The sequence below is a fragment of the Hemitrygon akajei genome, chromosome 18 (genome assembly GCF_048418815.1).
Source record: "Hemitrygon akajei chromosome 18, sHemAka1.3, whole genome shotgun sequence".
In the NCBI taxonomy this organism is placed as follows: Eukaryota; Metazoa; Chordata; class Chondrichthyes; order Myliobatiformes; family Dasyatidae; genus Hemitrygon; species Hemitrygon akajei.
Genome location: NC_133141.1, coordinates 12,537,938 through 12,550,041, shown reverse-complemented (window position 1 = coordinate 12,550,041; position 12,104 = coordinate 12,537,938). Strand labels below are relative to the sequence as shown.

Genomic DNA, 12,104 nt, shown 5'->3' with positions numbered 1-12,104 from the left:
GAAACAGGTTCTTTAACAAATCAGAAAGGGTCGACTCTTTAAAGACACCCTGTTCATATTAACATTACAGCTTTGGTTGGAAATCTTGTCTACTGTGATCTTGTGTCAGGGTGGGAATTTTTGGGCTTAGATGAGAAAAGCAACCTCCCCCTCACTATTTCAATGTCAGTGTTCCTCAGCTCAAGTACTCACATGCTTAACTATTTGGATCTTTCCCTTCTCTCTCTCTCTCTCTCTCCCCCCCCCCAACCTCTCCTGCCAGTTCTCAGACTCCACCTTTAGTCTATCTGGAGTGTTAGATGCACGACACTGACACAGCTTTCAGGATTTCCCCTTCCTCCTGACGGGCACTCCCTTGGATTGGGTTAATTACACAAATTGTCCACAATGGCCTCCCCTCCCAATCTTCCTCCTTCCTCTACTTCAGTGTCGACTCCTTGCTTTGGTCCATTACCAGCAGCTCACAGCATTCTCGTTCAGCCAAAACACTAGTTCAGCTACAGCAGGAGTGGCACTGTCCAGAGTACACAATACCTCTAATGCTGTCCCTAGAAACTCTACTGGGGTCCAATGCACGACACAAGTCACTTGGACAATGATGCTCCCATCTAATTCAGGCACAGCCCCGACATTACTTTCTTATTCCATCTTTACCTTCTAAATGACTTTTAGTTGCCTTCTGTTGTTTTTTTTAAAAAAGCTTCCCAATCCTCTAACTTCCCACTGATTTTTGCTCTATTATATGCCCTCTCTTTGGCTTTTATATCGACAAACAAATCGTAAAGGGTGAATATAGGACTGGAGGAGATATACAGCATTTGAATGTGCGCAGCATACAGAGTAAGGACAATGAACTTGCAGCACAGTTAAGGATTGGCACGAATGATGTTGTAGGCATCACTGAATCATGGCCGAAATAAGATTATAGCTGGGAGCTTAATGTCCAAGGAGACGCATTGTATCGAAAGGACAGGCAGAAAGGCCGAGGGTACAGGTTGCTCTGTTGGTAAAATATGAAGTCAAATCACTGGAAAGAGGTGGCATAGGATCAGCAGGTGTAGAATCATTGTGGATATAGCCTCAAGTAGATTTAGACGGAGATGAGGAGGAACTGCTTTTCCCAGAGGGTGGTGAATCTGTGGAATTCTCTGCCCAATGAAGCAGTGGAGGCTACCTCAGTAAATATATTTAAGACAAGGTTGGATAGATTTTTGCATAGTAGGGGAATTAAGGGTTATGGGGAAAAGGCAGGTAGGTGGAGATGAGTCCATGGCCAGATCAGCCATGATCTTATCGAATGGCAGAGCAAGTTCGATGGGCCAGGTGGCCCACTCCTGCCAGATTAAGGAGAACTACTTTTATGAATTGGCATCACTGTCATATAATTTATGAGAACAGGCCACTGAGTGCCCAATAGGTTTCAGAGGCAACCCAGCAAGTTTTAAGAGGGAGAAATGTGTTGTACAAATGTTTGTAGAATCAACAGAACGTAGCACAGGGACAAGCACTTTGGCCCACAACTTCTATAGATGTGTGGTGGAGAGTATATTGACTGACTGCATCATGTCCTGGTGTGGAAACACCAATGCCCTTGAACGGATAATCCTGAAAAAAGTAGTGGATATGGCACAATCCATCACTGGTAAAGCTCTCCCCACCACTGAGCACATCTACACGGAGTGCTGTCACAGGAAAGCAGCATCCATCATCAGGGACCCCCACCACCCAGGACATGCTCTCTTCTCACTGCTGCCATCAGGAAGGAGGTACAGGAGCCTCAGGACTCACTCCACCAGGTTCAGGAACAGTTATTCCCCTCAACCATCAGGGTCTTGAACCAGAGGGGATATCTTCTCTCAACTTCACTTCCCCATCACAGAACTGTTCTGTTCCTACAAGTTACAAGCAATACCAGCAAGAAGGAGGCCGGGGGTGGGGGGGAGACAGAGAATGTCCAGGGTGGGTAAGGAGTTTGATTTTCAGAGGCAGCAAGAAGAGTAGACTGAAGCTTTGAAGATAAATGAGCAAGGACAGCTGGGCCACAGTCTAATTCTGTACTGTAAACAGTATTGCATCAGCATGAAACACAATTTCATATACAAGCTACTCACTAATGGTCTAGTAATCTGAAAAACACAAAAAACATACATTCACTTGATATAAAGCATCTGATCTCGAAACCTATTGCGGACAGTTCCAGACAGAAGGTAAAAGCTATACAATGTCACACAAACAGAACAAAACACCAATTTTGCCTGTTTCACTGAATCACACCTGCATAGTATTGAACTTTTCAATCAAATTCATATAAAAAGCACGTCATCTCATTTCTCCCAATGCAGTAACTGGCACAGCATCAAGTTTGAGTTCACAGATGATGGTACTTAGGCCTCAACTGAGAGCAAAAAAAATCAGGCCGAGTCTTCACCAGCAAGTGAATTAACACTGAATCACTGAGGGTTAGAAGACCAAATACTGGTTAAAAGGATGAGTATAGAAGGACTGAAGGGCCTGTTTCTATGCGGTATGACTGTGTAAGAATGGCACCATTTTATAGGGAAATAAAAACCTACTTCTTAAAGTTACAAAGGACACACAAGTGAATCTGCAGATGCTGGAAATAAATAAAAACACAAAATGCTGGCAGAACTCAGCAGACCAGACAGCATCTATGGGAGGAGGTAATAACGACGTTTTGGGCCGAAACCCTTCATCAGGAGTGAAGTAACATGGGATGGTCGAGGGGGGATAAGAAGTGGGGGGAGGGATAAAGTAGAGAGCTGGGAAGTGATAGGCTGGAGGGAAATGGGCTAGGGGGAAGGTGGAGAATTACGGGAAATAAAAGAGAAAGAAAGGTAGGGCTGGGGGAAGAGATTATAGTGAGGGGGGAAAAAGAGAGAGAAAGAGAACCAGACTAAAATAATAGATAGGGATGGGGGTAAGGGTGGGGGGCAGGGGTATCAACGGAGGTCAGTGAGTTGAATGTTCATGCCGGCAGGTAGGAGGCTACCTAGGCGGGAGATAAGGTATTGCTCCATCGACCTGCGTGTGGCCTCATCTTGACGGTAGAGGAGGCCATGGACAGACATGTCGGAGTGGGAGTGGTCTGTGGAATTGAAGTGTGTGGCCACAGGGAGATCCCGCCACTGCTGGAGGACTGAGCGCTGGTGTTCGGCGAAATGGTCTCCCAGTCTGCGGCGGGTCTCCCCAATGTATAAATGGCCACATCGGGAAATGTTACAGTTACATAAAGTTACAGTTCACTGCCTCCAACATCTCAGTGGCAATTGATCACCTCTCCAAAAAGATGCAACCAGTAATTTATATTATCCATGGAACTGTGCCAACTCAAAAGTCTACAACTGTGATGAACTCTTTCCTGGACTCAGGTTCCCAATAATGGCACCTGTCAATCAGGTGGTTGATTTTTAATACCAAGGCCACTTATCTGCCGCTTGTTTGCATTACTAATATGGTGAACAATTTTAAAAATGTACTCAAATGAATTCACAGGAAACAAAAAGAAGGCTGGAAAATCATTACACAGCTCTGCAACAGCCACAGGGCCAGAGAATTTCAGAGATAAACCACCCTGAGAGAAAATAATTCTGTACACCTCAATTTTAAATGACCTGGCCCTTATGTAACTGTGTGCCCTTGTTCAAGACTTTCACCAGTGAAAACATCCCAGTGTCCACCCTGTCAAACTTTAGGATATTATGTGTTTGAATAAGATCACCCCTCGTTCTTCAGAACACATGGATTCATGCCATCGTCCCAGAGCAATACAGCAGACAAGGTACCAGCTTCACATGCACTGCCAACGCCCCTGGTCTGACATCTTGTCACATGCATCCACTATAATGCAGTAAACCCATGCAACATTGCAAGATGAGCTCTCCACCAAGCATCCAAACATCAATCAGAGCCACTAAATACACAGAATTAAACCAGTCCTAACAGAAGCAATGTTGAGTGCCTGGCATAGTAACCTCACATTGGGTCCAAGAGAGGGCACAGCCTTGTGAAGAAGGTAATTCTCCTTAATACAGCAAAAAAAAAGACAAATCTGTTGACACGACTTGCCATTTATGAAATAGAATTATAGATCACAAAAGTTGTTCAGTAAACTATAAATATCATATTCACACATCATTATTATTCTGCAAAGTCCCGTGAAAGTTTTACTACATCGAAGGCATGGCAGCAGTGCAAGTTCTTTTTGGACCCTCCCATTAATCCTACAGCCAATCTGAACACAACCCAGAAGTCAAAGAATTCTATTGTACTGATTTTAGTCAGGAAGAGGTTAAAATCCATTGCAAGCAAATCAATTTGAAGAGAGGTTCTGACTTCTATAGTGTCCAGTTTGGGCAGTGCACTGAAGGAATAAAGGAATAATGAAAGGGTACAGAAGTGATTCCAAGGATGAGGAACTTCAGGTACATCTATAAACTAATGACGGTTCTCAGTGGAACAGAGTTTTTGACAAAAGGATTTAAAATTGTGAAGGGTAGAGAAAGAGCGGTCAGAGAGAAACTTCTCATTGGCAAAAGGACTAAATATCACAAGGATTTACACAAAAAAGGAGCAAGTAATTTGATGTTTGGAATGCACTGCCAAGTTCAAGTTCGAGTCTATTGTCATTCAATTGTACACATGTATACCACCAAGTGAGCCAACATTCCTCTGGACCAAGATGCACAACACTACATTACACAGATGCAGTAGTGGAGGTAGATTCAACTGTAGCATTCTAAAGAGAGCTGAGCTGAAAGGAAAGAATTTGCAGAGGCCTGGAGAGAGCACAGGGGAGTGGGATTAACCGTATTGCTCTCGCATAGAGCTGGTATGGACTCCACATTTGTATTGGCCTCCTGCCACGTTGTAACCATTGTGAGATTCTCCAGACCAGGCCCCCAGGCTTCTGAACATAACAGGCCTGACTTTTGTCCTGAGACCAACGCTTACCGCTCAAGCCCAGTGATCTGGTCATTCTCATGTTGACGTTTGTTTGCAGTTGCACAAACTGCAACTGTGTTTCCTGCATTACAGAAATGAGTACACTTCAAAGTAGTTACTGACTGTAAATTTCTGGGAATTCACTGAATGTCGATGTCACAGCATTAACCATCCTAACTGCCCCTGAACTGAGGAGGCAGTTAAAAGTCAACCTCTTCAGTGGGTCTGGAGTCACAACGAGACCAGAATGAGAAAGGACTGCTGAGTAACATCAGTGAACCAGATGAGTTTTACAACAATCCAGTGGTTTCATAGTTATTATTGAGTCTGGCTTTTTTTTTCAAATTCCAGATGTATTTAATAATTTGGACTTAAAACTCCCAAGCTGTCATGGTGGGATGCATCTCTGGATCAATGATTCAGAACTCTGGCTGCTGTGCAACTGAACCCCGACACCACCTCCCAAGTGCTAAAAAGGAAAACTAAGTTCTTTTTGCATAGATCTGCCTCTTTACAGCACTTCTTGGAACACTATATTTATAACTCTAAGAAAATTTATGTCACCCTAATTAAAAGCAGAGAAAGAGACTTTTGCAACAAACAATCTGCTGGGGGAACTCGGCAGGTTGAATAGTATCTAGGAGAGGAAAGGAACTGTTGAAACCCTGTATCAGGACATATTAAGGGCCTTTTGTAGCTGTATGGTGCCTATAGCAACCTTAGGACATGCTAAATCACCTTTTTGTTTTGTCCTTCTGGCATTGGCAAGGCCAACATTTACTGCCCTTGCAAAGGTGGCGGTGAGCTGCCATCTATGTAGTGACACCAGTTCATGATGCACTCCTCCCCTACAGCTAACGATAACATTCTTCTGACCTCATTGACCTGACAATTTCTCCTTTTAAGAGTTTACACTATAGTCCTACCCTCACCCTCCCGTCCTTCTCCCCGCAACTCCACACATCCCTCACCAACCTAGACCGCACTGTTGCTCCAAACTCTGAAGACTCCTGGCACTTTGGCATGGGAAATGGATCCCACTGGGTAAGCATTATCAAGAGACGAAGAACCTCCATGGACAACAGCCAGGGGAATTCTAACCCTGGAGCAAAACAGCACCCAGTAGTGAAGACAGAATATAATATTAATGGTCCGACTCCTGGCAATGTGGAGGATCTGAAAGATCTTGGGGGTCTGCGTCCAAAGGACACTCAAAGCTGCTGCGCAGGTTGACAGTGTTGTCAAGAAGGCATACGGTGCATTGGCCTTCATCAACAGTGGGATTGAGTTTAAGAGTCGAGGGGTAATGTTACAGCTATATCGGACCCTGGTCAGACCCCACTTGGAGTACTATGCTCAATTCTGGTCGCCTCACTACAGGATGGATGTGGAAGCCATAGAAAGGGTGCAGAGGAGATTTACAAGGATGTTGCCTGGATTGGAGGGCTTATGAGAATAGGCTGAGTGAACTTGGACTTTTCTCCTTGGAGCGACAGAGGATGAGAGATGACCTAATGGGGGTGTATAGGATGATGAGAGGCATTGATTGTGTGGATAGTCAGAGGCTTTTTCCCAGGGCTGAAACGGCTAACATGAGGGGGCATAGTTTTAAGGTGCTTGGAAGTAGGTACAAGGGGGATGTCAGAGGCAAGTTTTCTCACAGAGAGTGGTGGGTGCATGGAATGCACTGCCGGCGGTGGTGGTGGAGGTGGATACAATAGGGTCTTTTTAGAGACTCTTAGATAGGTACGTGGAGCTTAGAAAAATAGAGGGCTATGCGCTAGGGAAATTCTGGGCAGTTTCTAGAGTAGGTTACATGGTTGGCACAACATTGTGGGCCGAAGGTCCTGTAATGTGCTGTAGATTTCCATGTTCTATGTTCTACTGGGGAGTGGTAATGAGGGGCAATCTGGGGTGTGGAGCAAGACTGGTTTTCTTCCCTCCCACGAGACAAATTTAATAACCAATCATGACCATAATTTAGTCATGACCCTTCCAGATTGCAGTGCGGTTTAGATTTGCATGTAAGCGAGCAGATACTACCTGTCCAAGATCGTGGATGAAAATATGGTCACTTTGCTGAGGTATACAAGACCAATCAGAACCCTTGGTGAAAAGCCCTGATAAGAGGCAATGCCCATTGGGTCACAGCTTTTGACAGATATCAAAAGCTTTCAATTTCTTTCACATCCCTTCTAGGTTTTATGGAAGTCCTTCCTTTGAAACATGGTTCTTTAAGGTTGTTATAGCCGGGGATGGTAATGGGGACAACTCCCACTGCCTATTAAATGCCCCCAATGGTGTGTGCCTCAAACAGCCTCTGACAACCAAGTCCAGCTCCTGGCCATCACGTGTGGCTTAGCTACAAAACCCAGCAGAACCATTTCTGCTGACAGACGAAGGGGCAAAGGTGGGTTACTGGCACCTTAAAACCAGTCACTTCAGGCAGGTGGGGCTCATCAGCCGTGGTTGGCAGCTCACCCAGGGAAAGGAAACCTTATCTGCCTTGCGTTTATAATCACTCATGGAGGAGGCTTTGGGAGTAAGCCCAGAGGGAAAAATCCGGAGCTGGAGTCCCTCAGGCAGTCCTACATTGAGTTCGATGCTGACTGGCAACTTCTGCGACGCAGCTGGTGCCGGACTGTATCGGTCTCTGCCGTTCCTTTGGGCTCATCGGCTGCATGGAGAGGGGGGAGCTTGCTCCATGGGCAACAGCTTGCTCTCCATATCGTACTGTCCAGGCTTACGTATCTAGACAGCTGGGACACGACATCCATGGTCAACTCTGACTGACGGAGGCCTCAGACAGACGTTCTGATAGGAGGCACTGCCGAGCAATGCACAACAAGCTGTCACAGGCAGTAAAGTGTTAATCAATATCATCTGTTTCAGTGATAGTTATTGGGGATTGCTATTGGCACAAGACATTGGGGAAAAAAACTCCATTATTCAAAAAGCTTTACTTCAACCTGTAAAAGCAGACAAGTTCTTGGTTTTGCATCTCGTCTGAAATCCTCAAACAAATATTCCATCAGAACCGCAATAGTGTATCAGGCTTTTGAGTTTTGGGCTCAAGAATCAGAACAAGATTGGAACCCACAACCTTCAGTCTCAAGGATAATGGTGCAACCACTGACTCACAGCTGGCAAGGCACAGAGAGAAATTGCAGAAAAAGGGACAAAACTAACGGTAAGGAAATAATCTGATAAAGACCTTGATTCCCTGATGCCTTGATCAGGGTGCAGAAAATAGAATGAAGGCAGACATCTCTCAATAAATTCACTAACCTACTCCAGGCTCTCAGGAAACTGAAGTGCAACCCAGAGATTTTGTGCTCCAGCTGTTGCTGACGTAATCAGGGCCTGAGAGCTATTTGAACTGGAAGTCTATTCTTGTATCAGACTAGTGGCTGAGTCAGACCATCCTGCCAAATACATGTTGAGGAAATGAAATTCAATTGCATTTATCTCTTGACAGTATCAAATCCTTTGCTATAAAATAAAAAAAATCCCTGAAAACCACTGCTCGGTTCTCTGCATTGAAAGAAAAGACCAACGTCCAAATTTATCTCAAAAACATTTAAATGTCAGTGTACTTAGTTTATAATGTTCACATAAGACAAAAATGGGCATTAACATGATCAACCTTTGTAGCACAAGTTTTCTCTATTCTTCTGAAGTTTCCCCTTTTTTGTTCCAAATTTCAATTGTTTTTATTTTGGCCTCCCTTCTCCTTTACACCTCTACCCTCTTCCTTCCCCACCCCAACCCAACCCAACTGTGTATAACTTCACAGACAGGTCCCATTCTCCACCCCTGGAGATCAAACATTTCTCCACCCCTGGAGATCAAACATTTTGGATTTGAACCTTCAGAAGTGTATCTGTCCGCTGAGGTTTCTTGGTCAATTCACTGAATGAATGGTAGAGCTTAATAATAACACCTACTATGTGCTGGCAATGTCAATCACTCTGCTAGGTGTCAAGGCCCTGCCAGCAATGTCCATTACTATCACAGAAATCTAATCAAACCTCATACTTACCCTGCTTTACACACCAATAGTGTAAATGCTTTACATGAAATGCCTCGTTTTGAATCCCAGGAATAAAATGTTTCAGAGGTCAGGCAGCATCTGTGGAAAGACAAATAGTTAACATTCAGATCAAAGACCCTACATCAGAAGTAACAAAGGGTCAAGGACCTGAAACATTAACTCTTTCTCATTTGACAAGTGCTGCCTGACCTGCTTTGTGTTTCCAACACTTTCTGCATTCTCTGTTCTTATTTCAAACTTCCAACGTTCGTAGTTTTTTTTCTTGATTTTCATTCAGACTTCTCACTCTGCATCAGCTGACCCAGTGGGCAGTACTACTCTGGAGTCCTTAGCACATAATCAAGTGCAGGAAACAGAGGGTGAACTCTTAAGAGAAATGTTCTTAAGAGAAATGTTCAAAGCCCTGTCTCTAGATCTATGAAGGACCAGGAGTGGTGGCCAAAGGTCAATATTTATCTGGTTTATCTAGCACTAAAACCGTATTAACATCTAATGAATCTTGCAGTGTCCAAGTTGACTGCTGTATTTGCTACACTATAACACAAAAATATTTCACTGGCTGTCAATAGCTCTGGAACAATAATGTATTTTCATTCTCTCTTTTTGGTGTCAGAGTCATAGCATGGTTACATTAATAAAACTTGTAAAAAGATGATGATGCACCCACCCAAAATAATGAAGCAAAGACCAAGGAGCTGATTGTAGACTTCAGGAGAGGGGAATCAGAGGTCCATGGGCCAGTATTCATCGGGGGATCAGAGGTGGAGAGGGTCGGTAGCTTTAAATTCCTGGATGTCACAATCTCAGAGGACCTGTCCTGGACCCATCATATAAATATTATTGCTAAGAAAGCACGACAACACCTCTACTTCCTCAGGAGTCCGCGGTGATTTGGCATGACATCAAAAACCTTGACAAACTTCTTTAGATGTGTGGTGGAAAGTGTGCTGACTGGCTGCATTATGGCCTGGTATGGGAACACCAATGCTGCTGAGTGGAAAATCCTACAAAAGGTAGTGGATTCAGCCCAGTACATCACAGGTAAAGGCCGCCTAACCATTGAGCACATCGACATGAAACACTGTCATAGAAAAGCAGCATCCATCATCGAAGTTCCTCACGGCCCAGGCTGTGCTCTTTTCCTGCTGCTGCCATCAGGTCAGAAGTAGAAGGCACAAGTGTCTCAGGACTCACCACCAGGTTCAGGAAGTTACTACCTCACAACAATCAGGCTCTTGAACCAAAGGGGATAACTCCACTCATCTATTGAGATGTTCCCACAACCAATGGTCTCACTTTAATGACTCTCTGTCTTGTTATTTCATGCTCTCATAACTTATTACTATTTCTTTATATTTGCATTTGCACTTTTTGTTGTCTTCCGTGCTCTTGCTCTTTCATTGATCCTGTTTCCAGCTACTACTCTAAACATTTGCTGAGTATGCCCTCAGGAAAAAGAATCTGAGTTGTACATGGTGACATGTATGCACTCTGATAAAAAAAATTACTTTGAACTTTGAAACTTTTGCTGATCGTTATAGCTGTGGGTGGAGGGGGAGGAAATACAGCCAAATGAATCAGACGGACCACAATGAGGCCTCACTCAGGTTGGAGTAATACTTCATATTCCATCGGGGAGACTCTAACCTGATGGTACGAATATCAATTTCTCTAACATCCGGTAATTTCTACCCCTCCCCCTTCTATTGAATGTTGAAAGGCCAAAGTAGAGTGCATGTGGGAGAGTCTAGGACCAGAAAGCGCAGCCTCAGAATACAAGGCAGTCTCTTTAGAACAGGGATAAGGGATTTATTTAGCCAGAGGGTGGTAAATCTGCGGAATTCAATGCACATTCAGTTGTGGAGGCAAAGTCATTGAATATATTTAAAGGGGAGGTTGCTAGGTTCTTGATTACTAAGGGCATCAAAGGTAGAAGGAAGGAGAACGGGGTTGAGAGAGATAATAAATCGGCCATGATGGAATAGTAAAGCAGACTCGATGGACCAAATGGCCTGAATTTGCATCCATGTCTTGTTATCTATGAATGCTCTTCCCAACATCACACATTAGTGCACTGTGGTCACGTAAGGCCAGTGTCTCCAAAGAGCCTGCTGACCCACAACTACCATTGTAATTGTAATCCAACTCTCTTGGTATGAAACCTCAAGGACCAAGGAGAATGCTGGATATAAACCCACGCCACAGTATAAGTGGAGATACAAGAGATTGCAGATGCTGGATAGTGGATATGAGATCTTACATCAGGACTGCTTATAGCCATGACTGACTTAAATGGAGGCTAAGTCGGGGTATAAAATCTGACCCATCCCATCAGTGCAACAGTGAGTAAATGAGGTTAATGCTGTCCCACACTGGCTTGATTCAGTCGTAACAAAGCGACCTTTGGTTCTGGTACTGCAAGGCTGGTAGAAATTGTGAACACTGGGCAGTGGAAGGGTGAGAGTAACTGGGATAATCCCACAACTGGTCTCTTAAGGCTCATCTTTAAAGGGCCCTCCCCATCCTGTCTAATTTTACTCTACACGATGCATACAGTTTTCCAGCAAATGGATGGAAACTCAGAGAGCCTGCGTCTGTTTTCCTGATGGGAGAGATCTGCAGTGGGAACACGATTTTGTGAAACAATCAACTATCTACTTTCCACCTCAGTCTCCGAGCTTCCAGTCGTTTTTTTTCGCTATTGTGCTGAGCTCTTGATGTACGATTTACGTCACATTAGGAATACAGAGTATAGCTGGGTCTGTTTCTCGTGTCTCTGGGTCTTTTGCCCTCTGGCACCAAAACAGTCACTATCACAAAAAGCTTTGAAGATTGGACCTGTATTTCACATCTACTGTGACACTAAGCCTTACAGCAATATAGAACAAAAAAAAATACAGCACAGCAACAGGCTATTTGGCTCACCATGTCTGCACCAATTATGATGCAACTTCCAACTGATCCCTTCTGCCTGCACACAATCTTTATCCTTTAATTCCATGCTTGCTCGCATGCCTCTTAAATGGGGTGGCATGGTAGCGTAACAGTTAGTGCATCGCTTGACAGCCCCAGTGAGCAGGGTTCAATT

The 12,104-nt window shown here is 44.2% G+C and overlaps 1 protein-coding gene across 4 annotated transcripts in view; it reads right to left on the bottom strand.

Annotated features, from left to right (window-relative positions):
- LOC140741092 (bromodomain adjacent to zinc finger domain protein 2A-like) overlaps positions 1–12,104 on the bottom strand; it is a 142,475-nt gene that overhangs the window by 116,731 nt on the left and 13,640 nt on the right. The window contains exon 2 of one of the 4 annotated variants that reach the window (XM_073070821.1): positions 9,005–9,094. The exons of the other annotated variants lie outside the window; for them this stretch is intronic. The gene's annotated coding sequence lies outside the window, so the exon portion shown is untranslated. The remainder of the gene's footprint in view (positions 1–9,004; positions 9,095–12,104) is intronic. 4 annotated transcript variants of the gene reach the window in all.